The sequence below is a fragment of the Oryctolagus cuniculus genome, chromosome 2, assembly GCF_051225735.1.
Source record: "Oryctolagus cuniculus isolate XC-2025 breed Fujian yellow rabbit chromosome 2, ASM5122573v1, whole genome shotgun sequence".
Classification (NCBI taxonomy): domain Eukaryota; kingdom Metazoa; phylum Chordata; class Mammalia; order Lagomorpha; family Leporidae; genus Oryctolagus; species Oryctolagus cuniculus.
This window is the reverse complement of record NC_142868.1, coordinates 105,429,160-105,444,855: the sequence shown is the minus strand read 5'-3', so window position 1 is coordinate 105,444,855 and position 15,696 is coordinate 105,429,160. Positions and strand designations below refer to the sequence as shown.

Sequence of the window (15,696 nt, the reverse complement as noted above, 5' to 3'; positions counted from 1 at the left end):
AGTAAAATGGCGCAGTCTTATCTGTGGCACAATCTACACCCCAGACACCATCCTAGGCTCTAGCCCCCCTGCCACCACTGCTGGAAGCCAGGTGACCCCATGGCCCAACCACAGATGTCAGCTCCACCCCACCCTAATGGGATTTGCTGCTCCTACTTCCCTGCCCACCCCCAGCAAAGGTGTAACAGGATCTGTTCCTGAACATGTGTCTTCTCTCTCTCTCTCTCTCTCTCTCTCTTACCCTCCCACCCTCTCCCCTGGCCCATTGGGATTCTCCCACCCGACAATAAACCTTTCCTCTAACTCAGATGTTTGCCGTGTCTTCTGGTGACCTTTCTCTACATTGGTGATGTGACTTGGATCCAGGCTCCCCCAGTGACTTTGCTCTCCCTTTGGGGATCTCTGAGCTGTCTTGGGGTCTGGATTTCTGCCAATCACAAAAAATACTCCCAGAACTCCTTTCATTCACCAAATGCTCTGTGATCTCCATCCACACACTGGTCTTTCAAATCCTGAGGTAAGACGCAGAACGGGAAATTCTCATGGCAACCTCTGTCACAGGTGTGGCTCCCTCTCCTTCATCTCAAAGCCCTGGTACCAGGCACCACAACTCCCTACAGACTCTGTGTCCGGGCAACAGTGGGTGTGTGTGACAACTCAGCCTCCTGTTTCCCTTCTATGGGCTAAGCCTTGGACTCCAGTGGGTGCGTGGGTGACGACCCCCACCCTCTGTTCCCTTATCATCCCATTGGACAGCCATGGTCTTGGGGACACCCGATATCCACTGATCCAACTCTAGAGGTCACCATGGGAGCTGCTTCCTCTCAGTTGTCTTCTAAGTAATATGGTCCCTCTCAAATTGGCTCCAGACCTCAAACACCAACCCTGATATTTTTATCACTTCTGTAAGTGATCAGGAAAATGGAAGGAGATCCTGTATGTTCAAGCTTTTTCCTATCTTCCATCTAAACCTTCTATGTGTACTTCCTGCTTTCCATCCAAGGGCCTTTTGGCTTCCAAAGTTCCCTCTAGAGGTCAAGGGCCGGACCCGAAACCCAGCTTTCACTGTACCTCCCCCTCCGACCCAGGAATTCTGACTTTATCTTAGAACCAGGCCTTGTCCAAAGTCTACTCCCCTCGTCTTACCAAAGAGCCTCCCGGAGAAGCAAGGGCAAGTTTGGGAATGGAAGTTTCCCTGCCTTTACCCTCGGGCCCCTGTCCTCCAACTGGTCTTTGCTCCGCCCCGCCTTATAGAAGGCATTGGACATTCTGGTAAATGTCTTCATAAGTTGTTATTTAACGGTTGAAATTGTTTGCTAAGTTTTCATTTGATATTGTTATTGTCAGTAAGCGATCTGGGACTTGCTCCCTCATTTCTCTATTCGCTTTAAGATCGGAAACTGACTATTTGAGGGACTCTCCAGATTGGACAGTTTGATCTTTAGATCTTATAAAAGGGATGGCTAACATTTTCTGTAATAATAACACAGCCAAAATGAGAGCTTAAATTATGCTTTCACGGCTAGATTTACATCGCTGTGGGCACAGTAAACAGGAAAAACCTCCCTTTCAGACCAAAGAGAGAGAAAGCTTTTTTTTTTTTAAAGATTTTATTTGTTTATGTGAAAGAGTTACAGAGAGGCAGAGGCAGAGAGAGGTAAGTCTTGCATCAGCTGGTTCACTCCCCAGATGACTGCAACAGCTAGAGCTACGCCAATCCGAAGCCAGGAGATTTTTCCAGGTCTCCAATGCAGGTGCAGGGGCCCAAGGACCTGGGCCATCTTCTACTGCTTTCCCAGGCCATAGCAGAGAGCTGGATCAGAAGTGGAGCAGCTGGGACTTGAACCAGCACCCATATGGGGAACTCCGCAAAGCAGGAAGCCCTTGACTGAACTGAAGCCATCTTCTTCTTGTTTTTATTAGGCTTAATAACGATGTAATCATTGGGTTTGGGTGTTCAAATCATGGATATCAATGTAAGAAAAATTGTTTCTTGTAAAAAAAAATGAGTTACAGGAGGTGACTGGAGAAATAAGAGGGTAATTTTCTAAAATTTGTCTAGAGCAAAATATTATCAGGAACATGAGTAATGACGAGTTTTATGAGAAAATAGAACAGAAAGAGCATACAGGTCCTTGTTCCCACAAACACACCTTTGCCTTACACAGGAGTGTATGATGAGGATGGCAGGTACACGGTTAATATTACAGCAGGTGGATTGATGTACAAGCACTGCCATTCTTACAAAGGTTAGGACGTTATACCCCTGCTTGGAAATGTAGACCACAGGAACAAGGAACTCTTACATTAGGCAATGGAATAGGTTTTATAAAAAACACAGCTGTTGGGGTTGTGACTTACCTTTAGAAAAACAGGATATAATCATTAGAACTTTATACATTTTTGGCCGGCGCCAGGGCTCACTAGGCTAATCCTCTGCCTGCAGTGCCGGCACACCGGGTTCTAGTCCCGGTCGGGGCGCCAGATTCTGTCCCAGTTGCTCCTCTTCCAGATCAGCTCTCTGCTGTGGCCCGGGAGTACAGTGGAGGATGGCTCAAGTGCTTGGGCCCTGCACCCACATGGGAGACCAAGAGGAAGCACCTGGCTCCTGGCTTCGGATTGAAACAGCGCACCGGCCATAGCAGTCATTTGGGGGGTGAACCAACGGAAAAGGAAGACCTTTCTCTCTGTCTCTCTCTCTCTCACTGTCTAACTCTGCCTGTCAAAAAAAAAAAAAAAAGAACTTTATACAGTTTTGACCTTTTAAAATAAATCAATTAACCTATGAAACCTTAGACTTTTCCAAGTTTCATATAGCTGACGTATCCACTATGCATAGAGGCAAGATTAATGGGGAGGTTATGATGAGGCCATGAAAGGAAATGAAACAAAACAAGTTTCATAGAGAAAGGCTATGCATAGATGATCCCTTGTGATGTGTTCTTTCCCAGAAAGCATAGGGGCATAGAAGGAAGAAGACTTAATGAAAAGTATGTGTAAGAAGACTATGAAATAAAGCTATGAGAGGACTGAGAGTGATGCTTCCCCTTGCCACCTAAACCTGGTCTCCTCATCTCCTTTCCTTGCCGACGCCTCCCCTCCTTCAGGACCCATGACCTGCCAAGACCAGACGGCGGGATGCTCCGCTAAGAAATCCTCTCACTACTTGGTTAACGCACTCTTAGGGTCCTGGGCTGCTATTCTGTCTTTTATTTTTATGTATTTTATTTATTTGAAAGAGTTACACAAAGAGAGAAGGAGAAGCAGAGAGAGAGAGAGACAGAGAGAGAGGTCTTCCATCCACAGTTCCCCAATTGGCCACAATGGCCAGAGCTGCACTAATCCAAAGCCAGGAGCCAGGACCTTCTTCCAGCTCTCCCATGAGGGTGCAGGGACCCAAGGACTTGGGCCATCTTCTACTGCTTTCCTAGGCCATAGCCGAGAGCTGGATGGGAAGTGGAACAGCCGAGACTCCCACTAATGCCCCATATACGATGCCCGCACTGCAGGCAGTGGCCTTACCCATGATCACAGCGCCGGCCAACAACCTGAATTTTACAATACAGTGTATGTTTAAGTGTTTACAAGAGATGATAGTAGAACGAACCAACACCTTCACCAACCAGGCAGTCGACCAAATGCTGCTACAGGGACATACTCGGCTCCCCACCCAGGAGACAGCGACTTGAGACACTGCCCCATGCCAGCAGAGAGTAACTTGTCAGCAGGAAGTAGCTCTAAAGACAGATCATTGTCCCTCTACCCCTCCTGGACTTTGAGGGATAAAGTAATCCCATACAACTCTTGCTTTATAAAACACAAGAGGAGAATGTTAGTAAAATGGCACAGTCTTATCTGTGTGCAATCTACACCCAGAACATCATCCTAGGCTCTTGCCCCCATGCCGCCATTGCCAGAAGTCAGGTGACCCATGGCCCAACCACAGGTGTCAGTTCTACCCCAACCCTAATGGGATTTGCTGCTCCTACTTCCCTGCCCACCCCCCGGCAAAGGTTTAACAGGACCTGTTCCTGAACACGTGTCTCTCTCTCTCTTGATCTCTCTTACACTCTCCTGATCTCTTACTCTCTCGCCCTCTTCCCTGGACCGTCGGGCTTCTGCCACCCGACCATAAACCTTCCTCTAACTCTGGGGTTTGGAGTGTTTGGTGGTAACTTCTCTTTAAAAGAGGTTCAGTCAATAACTAGTGAGGATCCTGGTACACTGTTGATTATCATTATCCTGAAGCTTTCCACAGACCGTGTTCACATACTAAAAATGTTTTAGGCATCACCTAAAAAACACTGAACTTTTCAGACTAACTTTTGGATTACGCTCATTTTTAAGTACATGATGGTATGAGCCCTTTTCCCGCTGCTACAGTAAGATGCCGTGGGAGGGAAAATTATGAAGTGTACATGTTTATTTGGCTCATGGTCCTGGAGACAGGGAAGTCCACGACCATGGTGCCAGAACCTGGCAAGGGCCTCATGGTCAAAAGGCAAGAGAGCAAGACTGCAAGAGAGCAAGTGAGCAAGACAGCACCGAGAGATTGGACAAGGAGGGAAAACACCAACACCCCCACCATGGTAACCAACCCACTCCTGTGATGCTGGCCTTAACTCATCCATGAGTTGGAGCCCTCAGTGGCTCCCATGAAGCACCATCTCCTGATTCTGTTACAATGGCAATTAAGCTCAGCATAAGTTTTGGAGGGGGCAAAATGTCAGACCATAACATTCAATCTCTGGCTCCACAAAACTCACGTCCTTCTCACAGGCAAAATACATTCCTTCCATCCCAATAGCCTGGAAAGTCTTAACTTGTTCCAGCACCAAGGTGAAAGTCTCAGCCAAATCAGATAACAGGTGACCCTCATCCTAAAGCAAATGCCCTACAGCTGCGAGCCGACGCAAGCAAGTCAAGACATTTCCAAAACAGAGCAGTGGGACAGGCATAGGAAAGGCATTCCTATCCCGAAAAGGAGCAGTAGGCAAGGCAAAAGAGATAACTGGTTCCAGCTAAGTCCACAACTCAACAGCAAAACAGCATTAAATCTGAAGGCTGGAGAACAGCCCCCTTGGATTCATGTACGGAATCCGGGCACCGGCACACCTATAGCTTTGTTAGGCTCAGTCCACCCAGCAGCTCGCTCAGCTTGGGCCTCATGCCTGCAGCTCTCCCCAAGACTGGCATCGCACAGTGGTAACTCTATGGCTCTGGTGTCTGGGAGTGGCCCCACTCTTACAGGTCCCTGAAGCATTGCCTTGGCAGAAGCTCGCTGTGGTGGCTCTAGCCCTGAGACAAGTCTCTGTCTGGGCCCCCTGCCTTCCCACAGCATCCTGTGAAATCTAAGTCGAGGGAGCCATGGACCCACAGTTCTTGCTTTCCGCACACCGTGGATGTCACCAAGGCTTATCGATTGTACCTTCCACAGCACAGGCCAAGTCAGAAGTAGGTCTGAACGAGCCAAGACCGGGACAGCCAAGGAACGCTACACCAGAACACAGGAGGCCCATGGAGGGCAGCCAGGTCCCTTCCAGAGATATTCTGCGCTCCTAGATTGCTTAGCCAGTGCTGGGAGGACCAGCCCGAGGGATCTCTGAAATGCCTCTGAGGTCAGTCTCCCATTGCCTTGATTCCCTCCTGTTCACTTGTCTACTTGGTAACTGCCACTTGGCCACATCCCTGCTTTGCTCCCCTGAACACACCTTTTCATGTTTTACGTGGCCAGGCTGCAAAATTTCCAAATCTTCCCATTCTACTGCTCTTTTAATTAAAAATTCCTTCCTAAGTCAGTTCTTCCCACTTGCATCTCACTGTGTGTGGTTCAAAGTAGTCAACCGGTAGACTGAAGGCTTTGTTGCTTAGATAATTCTCTTACCAGATGCCCTAGTTCATCAGTTTAGTGCTCTGCATTCCACAAGGTCCAAGGACATGGACAAAATTCTGCCAAGATCTTTGCAACAAGGATGGGCTTTACTTCAATTTCCAATACTTCATTCCTCAGTTCCACCTGAGAGCTCATCAGAATGGCCTATGCTGTCCATGATCGTGGTCTCTCATGTAATCCTTAAGGACTTCCAGTCTTTCCCCATAGCTCTTTTCTTCCACTAAGCTGTCACCAGAATGATACTTAATGCAGCAGTGTGGTCACCTAGGCTTGTTCTACTCTGATCTTCCAAATTCTTCCAGTCGCTACCCATTACCCACTCCAAAGTTTCTTCCACATAGAGGGTATTGGTTAAACTAGTGCCACTTCTGGTACCAATTATCTTTTCTATTTTCTTCCAATAGGATACCACCTATTGTAAATTATGAACAATAGGAAAATATTTGGCTCACCATTGTGGAAGTCCAAGAGAACATGCTGGGATCTGATGAGGTCCTTCACGCTCTGTCACCTCGGGGGAGAAGATGCAAGAGCAACACAGTGTGAGAGAAGAAAGAGGCTGGACTCCCCTCTTTGTAATGACCCATCCCACAAGAGTGGTGTTAATCCATTCATGGGGTGGAGCGCTCATAAGTTAAATACCTCCTATCAGGTCTCCTCTCTTAATACCATTTTCTTTGAAAAGGAAAAAGAAAAGAGAGATTGATTTATTTATTTGGAAGGCAGAGTTCCAGACCGAGAGAGAGGTCTTCCATCCATGGGTTCACTCCTCAGATGGTCACAATGGCTGGAGCTGTGCCGATCTGAAGCCAGGAGCCAGAAGCCTCTTCTAGATCTCTTACGTGATTGTAGGGACCCAAGCTCCTGGGCCATCTTCTGTTGCTTTCCGAGGAACATTAGCAGGGAGCTGGATCAGAAGTGGAGCAGCCTAGACTGGAACCAGCTCCCATATGGGATACAGGAGCTGCAGGCAAAAAAGGGCTTTACCCCGCTGTGCCACAGAGTCGCCACCTCCCCTTCATTTTTACAGTGATCTACTTTCAGATTACTTTATACTCATAAAATTAACCCTATGCTAAGTAATGAGGGGAACAAATAGGATGAAGAAAACAACACTGTTCCTCAGCAGTGGAGACAAGGGCTGTAAACAATCATCGAAGCTCAAAATGTCAGTTTCACTCCTTTGCATTACATTTTTGGTACTCCATTAGTTACCACAGATCAGGGAAAATACGTAGTATTTGTCTTTTGGGGACTGGCTTGTTTCACTAAGTATAAGGGCTTCCAGTCACATCCATTTTGTTGCCAAAGAAAGGATTGCATCCTTTTTTATGGCTAAGTAGTATACCATAGTGTAAACACACCATAATTTCCTTACCCAGTCATCAGTTGGTGGACATCGGATGGACTCTAATAGAAACAGTAGACAAAGCCAGCGCCGCGGCTCACTAGGCTAATCCTCCGCCTTGCGGTGCTGGCACACCGGGTTCTACTCCCGGTCGGGGCACCGGATTCTGTCCCGGTTGCCCCTCTTCCAGGCCAGCTCTCTGCTGTGGCCAGGGAGTGCAGTGGAGGATGGCCCAGGTGCTTGGGCCCTGCACCCCATGGGAGACCAGGAAAAGCACCTGGCTCCTGGCTCCTGCCATCGGATCAGCGCGGTGCGCTGTCCGCAGTGCGCCGGCCGCGGCAGCCATTGGAGGGTGAACCAACGGCAAAGGAAGACCTTTCTCTCTGTCTCTCTCTCTCACTGTCCACTCTGCCTGTCAAAAAAAAAAAAAAGAAAAGAAACAGTAGACAACATGCAAGAGCAAGTGATAATCTAAGCAGACAGATGGACATTCTAAAAAAAAAAAAAAATAGTGGAGGGAGCCAGTGTTGTAGTACACTCTGTTAAGATTCCACTGTGACGCTGACACCATGGCAGAGCTGGAGTCCCTGCTGCTCTGCTTCTGATCTAGCTCTCTGCCAATGCACCCGGGAAGGCAACGTGGGCCCTGTCACCCATGTGGGAGACCTCGATGGAGCTTCTGGCCCCCGGCTTCTGTCTGGCCTAGCCTTGGCTGCTGTGACCATTCGGGCAGTCACTCAGTAGATAGAAGACTTTCTCTCTCTCCCCCCTCTCTCTCTCTTTCTCTGCCTTTCAAATGAATAAACAAATCTTTTTTAAAAAGAAGGAAATAGTAGAGATCAATCAATGTAACAGAAATACAGGGATCATTTGATAGGCTCATTGGTAAACTGGATTCAGCTGAGTAAACTGTCTCTGAGCTTGAGCACTTGCCAACAGAAACTGCCCCCCTTAATCAGACACCATACCAGAGATCTAGGTCAGATAACACTAGCTGGAATAAATAACAATTAAAAACAAAACAAACCACTACCCCATTCCAACTATACTCAGATTGCAGAAAATACAAAGAGGGGATGGCATGGAACCCCAAAAATAGTCAGAGAAAAAAAATTATATCTGTAGGAGAGCAACGATAAAAACTACATATGACTTCTCCTTCAACACCAGTCAAGCAAGAAGATAATGGAATACAATACTTGAAATGTTAAAAGAAAAATCCTACCCATCTGCTGTCCTGATTAGTTATACTTCAAGAATGAAAGAGAAATAAGAACGTTCTCAGGCAAATAAAAACCAGAGGAATTTGCTGCCATTAGACATGCTTCACAAGAAATGCTAATAGAAAGGAAATTAATACAGGTCAGAAACTCAGATCTACATAAAGAAAAGAGTATTAGAGAAGGAATAAATGACTGTAAAAAAAAACTTTATTTTTCCATTTGTCAATCTAACAAATAACAGTTTGTTCAAAACAATACCAACACTGCATATGATTGTTATAGTTTGCTCTTAAGTGAAATAAATGGCAACAAAGACACAAAGGGAAGAGAGAAGGATTAGGACTGTTTTGTGATTGTAAGATATGATATGAAGGTACTTGGCTTTTATAAAGCACCTGTGAAATGGCATCGTATTTTTTTTTTTTTTTTTTTTTTTTTTTTTTGACAGGCAGAGTGGACAGTGAGAGAGAGAGACAGAGAGAAAGGTCTTCCTTTGCCGTTGGTTCACCCTCCAATGGCCGCCGCGGCCGGCGCGCTGCGGCCGGCGCAGCGCGCTGATCCGATGGCAGGAGCCAGGAGCCAGGTGCTTTTCCTGGTCTCCCATGGGGTGCAGGGCCCAAGCACCTGGGCCATCCTCCACTGCACTCCCTGGCCACAGCAGAGGGCTGGCCTGGAAGAGGGGCAACCGGGACAGAATCCGGCGCCCCGACCGGGACTAGAACCCGGTGTGCCGGCGCCGCTAGGCGGAGGATTAGCCTAGTGAGCCGCGGCGCCGGCCGGCATCGTATTTTATAAAAGTGAATTGGGAGCACTGGTTTGAGTTCCAGCTACTCCATGCTTCCGATACAGCTTCCTGCTAATATGCCTGGGAAGACAATAAAAGATGTCCCAAGTGCTTGGTTCCCACCACCCACATGGGAGACCTGGACTGAACTCCTGGCCCCTGGCTCCTGGCTCCTATCTCCTGACTTTGGCTTGGCCCAACCCTCACCATTGGCACAATTTAGGGAATGAACAAGTGGATGAAAGTCTCTCTCTCTCTGTCTCTCTCTCGCTGCCTTTTTCTCTCTGTTACTTACATGATTTTTTTATAAAAAAAATTAAGTGGACTTGGATTAGTTGTGAATATATATTGTAAACTCTGGTGCAGCAACTAAAAGAAAAGCAAAAAAAATATAGTTAATACTCATAGAAAGGACAGAAAATCATATAAAATGTGCAGTTGAAACCACAAAAGCCTGAAAAATAGCAAAACACAAAAATAGGAACAAAAAATAAGACCAAGAGAAAGTCAATGTGTATGAAGAATCAAGACCCAACTATGCGTGGTCTACGAGAAACCCATTTTAAATGTAAAGACACATATATAATGAAAGTAAAGGGACAGGGAAAGATATACCATGCTAATACAAAAGAAAAGAAAGTTACAATAACTATATTAATTTCAGACAGAGCTGACTGCAGAGCAAAGAACATTATCAGGGATCAAGGGACATTACATGATAGGAGGTTAATTCTCTATGAAGACTTATTAATGCTTCATGTGTTATGTACAAAACAACAAAGCTCCACATGCATGAACTAAACCTGACAGGATTACAAGGTTAAATACATGGAACCACCACTATTCTTGAAGACTTCAACAGCTCTCTATTTCTCTATCAGAAATGGAGCGATCCAGCAGACAGAAACCCAGTAAGGACATACATAAGCTCAAAACACCAGCGATTAACTGGACATAATGGACACCTATACACTACCTCATCCAGCAACAGCAGAGTGTACACTCTCCCCAAGGCCACATGGGACAGGCCATGCCCATGCTACAAGGCACAGCTCAACACATTCTCTAAAGTACAAATTATAGAATATATGTCCTCAGACCACAAAGGAATTGGACTAGAAAGATACCTGGAAAACCAGGAAGTACTTAGAGATAAAACTACAAACTGCTAAGTAACACTGGGTTAAGGAAGAAATCACAAAAGAGAATTTTAAATATTTTGAACTAAGTGAACAGTTTGTCAAAATTTGGGAGAAGCAAAAGCAGTGCTTAAAGAGAAATTTGTAGAACCGAATGCATATATAAGAAAAGATGAAAGATCTAAGGAAACTAGAAAAAGAAAAAATAATAAATCTAAGGTAAGCAGAAGAAAGAAAAGGAAAAAAGAGAGAAAGGGAAAAAAGAGAAAGAAGATATAATTATCAATATCAGAAATGAAAGAAGGTACATCACTACAAATACCTAGATATCAAAAGGATAATAAGGAATATTAAGAATTTTGCTGGCGCCGCGGCTCACTAGGCTAATCCTCCGCCTAGCGGCGCCGGCACACCAGGTTCTAGTCCCGGTCGGGGCACCGGATTCTGTCCCGGTTGCCCCTCTTCCAGGCCAGCTCTCTGCTGTGGCCAGGGAGTGCAGTGGAGGATGGCCCAGGTGCTTGGGCCCTGCACCCCATGGGAGACCAGGAAAAGCACCTGGCTCCTGGCTCCTGCCATCGGATCAGCGCGGTGCGCCGGCCGCAGCGCGCCGGCCGCGGCGGCCATTGGAGGGTGAACCAACGGCAAAGGAAGACCTGTCTCTCTGTCTCTCTCTCTCACTGTCCACTCTGCCTGTCAAAAAAAAAAAAAAAAGAATTCTATACCTACACATTTGATAGCCTAAATAAAATGGTGTGATACTTTGAAAGACACAATCAGCAAAAACTCACACAAGAAGAAACAGGTCCTTGTCAACGAAACTGACTAATTAATAACATTACAAAATAGAAAACACTGGGCTTTCATGGGTTCACTGGTGAATTCTGCTAAGCAGCCAAGAAAAAAATTATAGCAAATCTCTTCCAGAAGATAGCAGCAGAGAATACTACCTAACTCATGCATCACCTTAATACCAAAACCAGATGAAATATTACAAGAAAACAAAGAATCAGAATCTCATGGATCCAAAAATTATCAACAAAATACTCACAACTGAATTGAACAACAGGTAGAAATCTCAAACCTAAATGAGATTCATCCCAGGTATGCTGGGCTGGTTCAATATTCAAAAACAAACTAATTTAATCTATCCCATCAACAAAACCTTGAGGACATGCTGCTAAGGGAAACAACCCAAACACAAAAAGATAAACACCATATGATTCCACTTACACCAGTAGCACCAAACTCAAAAAAAAAAAATAGGACGGCAGCTGCCAGCTACTAGGAGAAGGGAAAAATGTGTTATTATTTTTTTGATATTTATTTGTTTATTTGAAAGGCAGGGTTACAGAGAGGCAGAGGGAGAGACACAGAGAGATCTTCCATCTGCTGGTTCACTCCCAAGCTGGCTGCAATGGCAGGAGCTGGGCCAATCTGAAGCCAGGAGCTTCTTCCGGGTCTCCCACACAGGTGCAGGGGCCCAAGCACTTGGGCCATCTTCTACTGCTTTCTCAGGCCATAGCAGAGAGCTGGATCAGAAGTGGAGCAGCCAGGACTCGAACCAACACCCACATAGGATGACGGCACTGCAGGTGGCAGCTTTACCAGCTGCACCACAGTGCCAGCCCCAAAATGTGTTATTATTTAATGGGTATGGAGTTTCAGTTTGACAAGATGAAGGTTCTAGAGAGAGATCTGTTGCACAACAATAAGAATACACTCAGACGTAACACTACTGGACTGCAGACTTAAAAATAGTAAGAGGGTAGGGATTTAGCCCAACGGTTAAGATGCCTGTGTCCCATTTATTGGAGTAGAAGGGTTCAGTGCCTGGCTCCGGCTCTTGACTCCGGGTTCCTGTTAATGCATGTCACTGAAGGCAGCCATGACGAGGACATGAGGAGCACTTGGTGGTGGAGCATCTTTATGATGTATGTATGTGGAACACAGAACACAGGGGCAGGCGTGGTGGCACAGCAGACTCAGCTGCAGCTTGGGGTGCCCACCTCCCACATCAGAGTGCCTGCTTGAGTCCCAGCTCCTCTGCTTCTGATCGGGTTTCTTGCCAATGCATCTTGGAGGCAAGAGATGATGGAGGGTGGGGAGGGTGGGGAGTAGCACTATCCTGTGACACACAGAGCAGACCTGGACTGAGTTCCTAGCTCCCAGAAGACTCAGGCAATTGAGGGAGAGAGTCAGCACTCTCTGGCTTTTGTATATTCTTTCTCTGTCTTCCTATCTCTGGCTCCCAAAAACAAAACTTTAATTTTTAAATTATTAGGATGATAAATTTATGTTATGCATTTTGTTATGTTTTTTCCACACTTACAATTTTTCAAAATCATTATAGGAATTAGACCATATATAAAACTGAATGACAATATAGCGCCTTTCACATGTTAAAGCTGTGAATCTAACCAAAACAACTTAGAAGAAAGTCTGTAGTATTAAAAGCATACACATGAGGCCAGCGCTTTGGTGTAGCTGTTAAATCTGCCACCTGCAGTGCCACACGGAATCCCATATGGGCACTCATTGGAGCCGGCTGCTCCATTTCTGATCTAGCTCCCTGCTATGGCCTGGGAAAGCAGTAGAAGATGGCCCAAGTCCTTTGGCCCCTGCACCCGTGTGGGAGACCCGGAAGAAGCTCCTGGCTCCTGGCTTCTGGCTTTGGATCAGCGCAGCTCCGGCCATTGTGGCCAACTGGGGAGTAACCTGGCGGATAGAAGACCTCTCCCTCTCTCTCTGTCTCTCTCTCTGCCTCTCCTTCTGCGTAACTCTTTCAAATAAAATAATAAATAAATCTTTTAAAAAAAAACATAAACAGGATAAGGGGGAGGAAAAATTAAAATTTACTCTAAAATTAAAAATGATTTTAATAAATAAGAAGTAGAAGAAGAAAAATAATAAAGATAATTAATTAAGCAAACAAAGATATAATTTAGAAGACACACAAAACTAAAGGCTGGATTTAAGGATGCAATGGTGAATTCTTTTCTAAAGGCTAATAAAATAGAATTCTAATAACAATGAACACTCCCAAAACATAAGAATTCCTTGCTAAACATTAGTACTCTTTACTGTAAAACACTGTATTTAGGAATACATCCCCCTTTATGTTGTTTTTTGTTTTTTTGGTTTTTTTTTTGTTTGTTTTTTGGTTTTTTTTTTGACAGGCAGAGTGGACAGTGAGAGAGAGAGACAGAGAGAAAGGTCTTCCTTTGCCGTTGGTTCACCCTCCAATGGCCGCCGCGGCCGGCGCGCTGCGGCCGGCGCACCGCGCTGATCCGATGGCAGGAGCCAGGAGCCAGGTGCTTTTCCTGGTCTCCCATGGGGTGCAGGGCCCAAGCACCTGGGCCATCCTCCACTGCACTCCCTGGCCACAGCAGAGAGCTGGCCTGGAAGAGGGGCAACCGGGACAGAATTGGTGCCCCGACTGGGACTAGAACCCGGTGTGCCGGCGCCGCTAGGCGGAGGATTAGCCTAGTGAGCCGCGGCGCCGGCTGTTGAATAGACTTCACTGTGTAACTTCTTTTTCCCTCCACAATATATTAAATGGGAATAATTATAATTTCCAATACAGAAACCCAAAGACCTCGCCTATTTCCTAAAGACATCTAAACGAACTAAAAGACAGCAAGATACTTTTACATAAGAAATAAGTTATCATGATACCACAAAGTTATCCATGGGGTCAGTGTAATCCCTATCAAAATTCTAATGATTTTTTAAGATTTGTTTATTTGAAAAGAAGGATGGAGGGGGGTGGATCTTACATTTGCTGGTTCACTCCCCCAGATGGCCACAATGGTCAGGATTGGACCAGATCAAAGCCAGGAGCCAGGAATTCCATCCAGGTCTCAATGTGAGCGGTAGGGACCCAAATACGTGGGATAATCTCAGCTGATTTTCCAGGATCAGAAGTGGTGCAGCCAGGACCTAAACTGGCACACACGTGGGATGCCAGCATTCCAGGCAGTGGCTTAGCCTACTGTGCCACAACACTGGCCGCCTCTGATGATACTATTCGCAGAAAAAAATCTAACATCTTAAAATTCATATGGAACCACAACAGACTCCAAAGTCCTGCCCCACAGCAGGCAGCATAAGCGGCCATTTGTACTTTTACTTATACTGAGAAAAAATGTATGTCTGTAAATATAAACTGTGTCAGACACAGTGCACTGATCTATGAGACTGAGAGCCATAAGGAAGAGGCAAGATCTTCTTTGGGAAAAGCCATAAGGAAGAGGGATGGCTGTTGTAGAGGGAGCTGATCTGGAACCCCCACTGCAAGGCTGATGCTCACACAGCAGCACAGGCCAGGGAGGAAGCAACTGAAGATGCCGGGGAATCGTCAGTATAAAAGGAAAATGTGCCTGCCAGTTTGGGAAAGAAAACGTTTATGCAGAAGGAAATGGATTAAGTTAATATAACTGAAAACTGAGAGGACCAGGAGACAAATCTGAGAGATGTCATCAATTATTAACTTAAATATAGGAATGCATTTAACGGTCCCAGAAGAGAGCTAGTAACAACAAAGCCCAAAGACTGGTTTGTCTGTGTGTTCATTTCATGGGCTAATGGGCATTGTGTTGGGATAGGAGAGAGGGAGGCTTAACAGACAACCTTTTCCAAGTCCCTTCTAGAGAGAAGCAGCTTTATGGCTCCCTCTACTGGAAGCTGTGGACATGCAGCCTGCACCTCTTGGAAATCACTCCCAGTTACCTGGCTCCCCCAAGTCGTTCTGTGACTCCTCGGGTTGGGGAGGTGCCGAAACCAGTGCATGCCATAGAGGGGGTGCCTTGTTTGTTAGTGGGGTGTCATGCTCTGATGCCTTCTTCCTTACAGAAACATGCTAACCCTCAGGCTTTTACAGCACTCTTATCCGAATAAGCCATCTCCACATTGCCTTTTGCCATCAAAATCTAATATCAAGCACAATATTTCTCTACATAGTTCCACTTCCCCCATCCCCAGACATTCTGGCTAATGTGATGTTGGACAATGGTTGTCTGGTGTTACCCTAAAACTGTCCAGGTTATGGTTATATCTCAAAAGAAACAAAGTTTAATTATTTCAATTTGTAAAGGATTCAGAATACAGTTAATACCAGACAGGAGGGGTACTTAGTACACTGAGCATTCTTTCTTTTCTTTTTAAAAGGTTCATTTATTTATTTGAAAGTCAGAGTTACACAGAGAGAGAGGAGAGGCAGAGAGAGAGAGAGAAAGGTCTTCCATTTGCTGGTTCACTCCCCAATTGGCCACAACGGCTGAGCTGCACAGATCTGAAGCCAGGAGCCAGGA

At 45.8% G+C, this 15,696-nt stretch overlaps 1 long non-coding RNA gene across 6 annotated transcripts in view; it reads right to left on the bottom strand.

Moving 5' to 3' along the window:
• Positions 1–15,696, bottom strand: part of LOC103346696 (uncharacterized) — a 166,359-nt gene that overhangs the window by 117,649 nt on the left and 33,014 nt on the right. For 5 of the 6 annotated variants that reach the window (XR_016230151.1, XR_011386434.2, XR_016230153.1 and 2 more), the window contains one exon: positions 6,346–6,404. This is a non-coding gene — a long non-coding RNA (uncharacterized LOC103346696). Of the gene's footprint in view, positions 1–6,345; positions 6,405–6,736; positions 6,858–15,696 lie in introns of those variants that run through there. The other variant, XR_011386425.2, reaches the window with a different exon arrangement.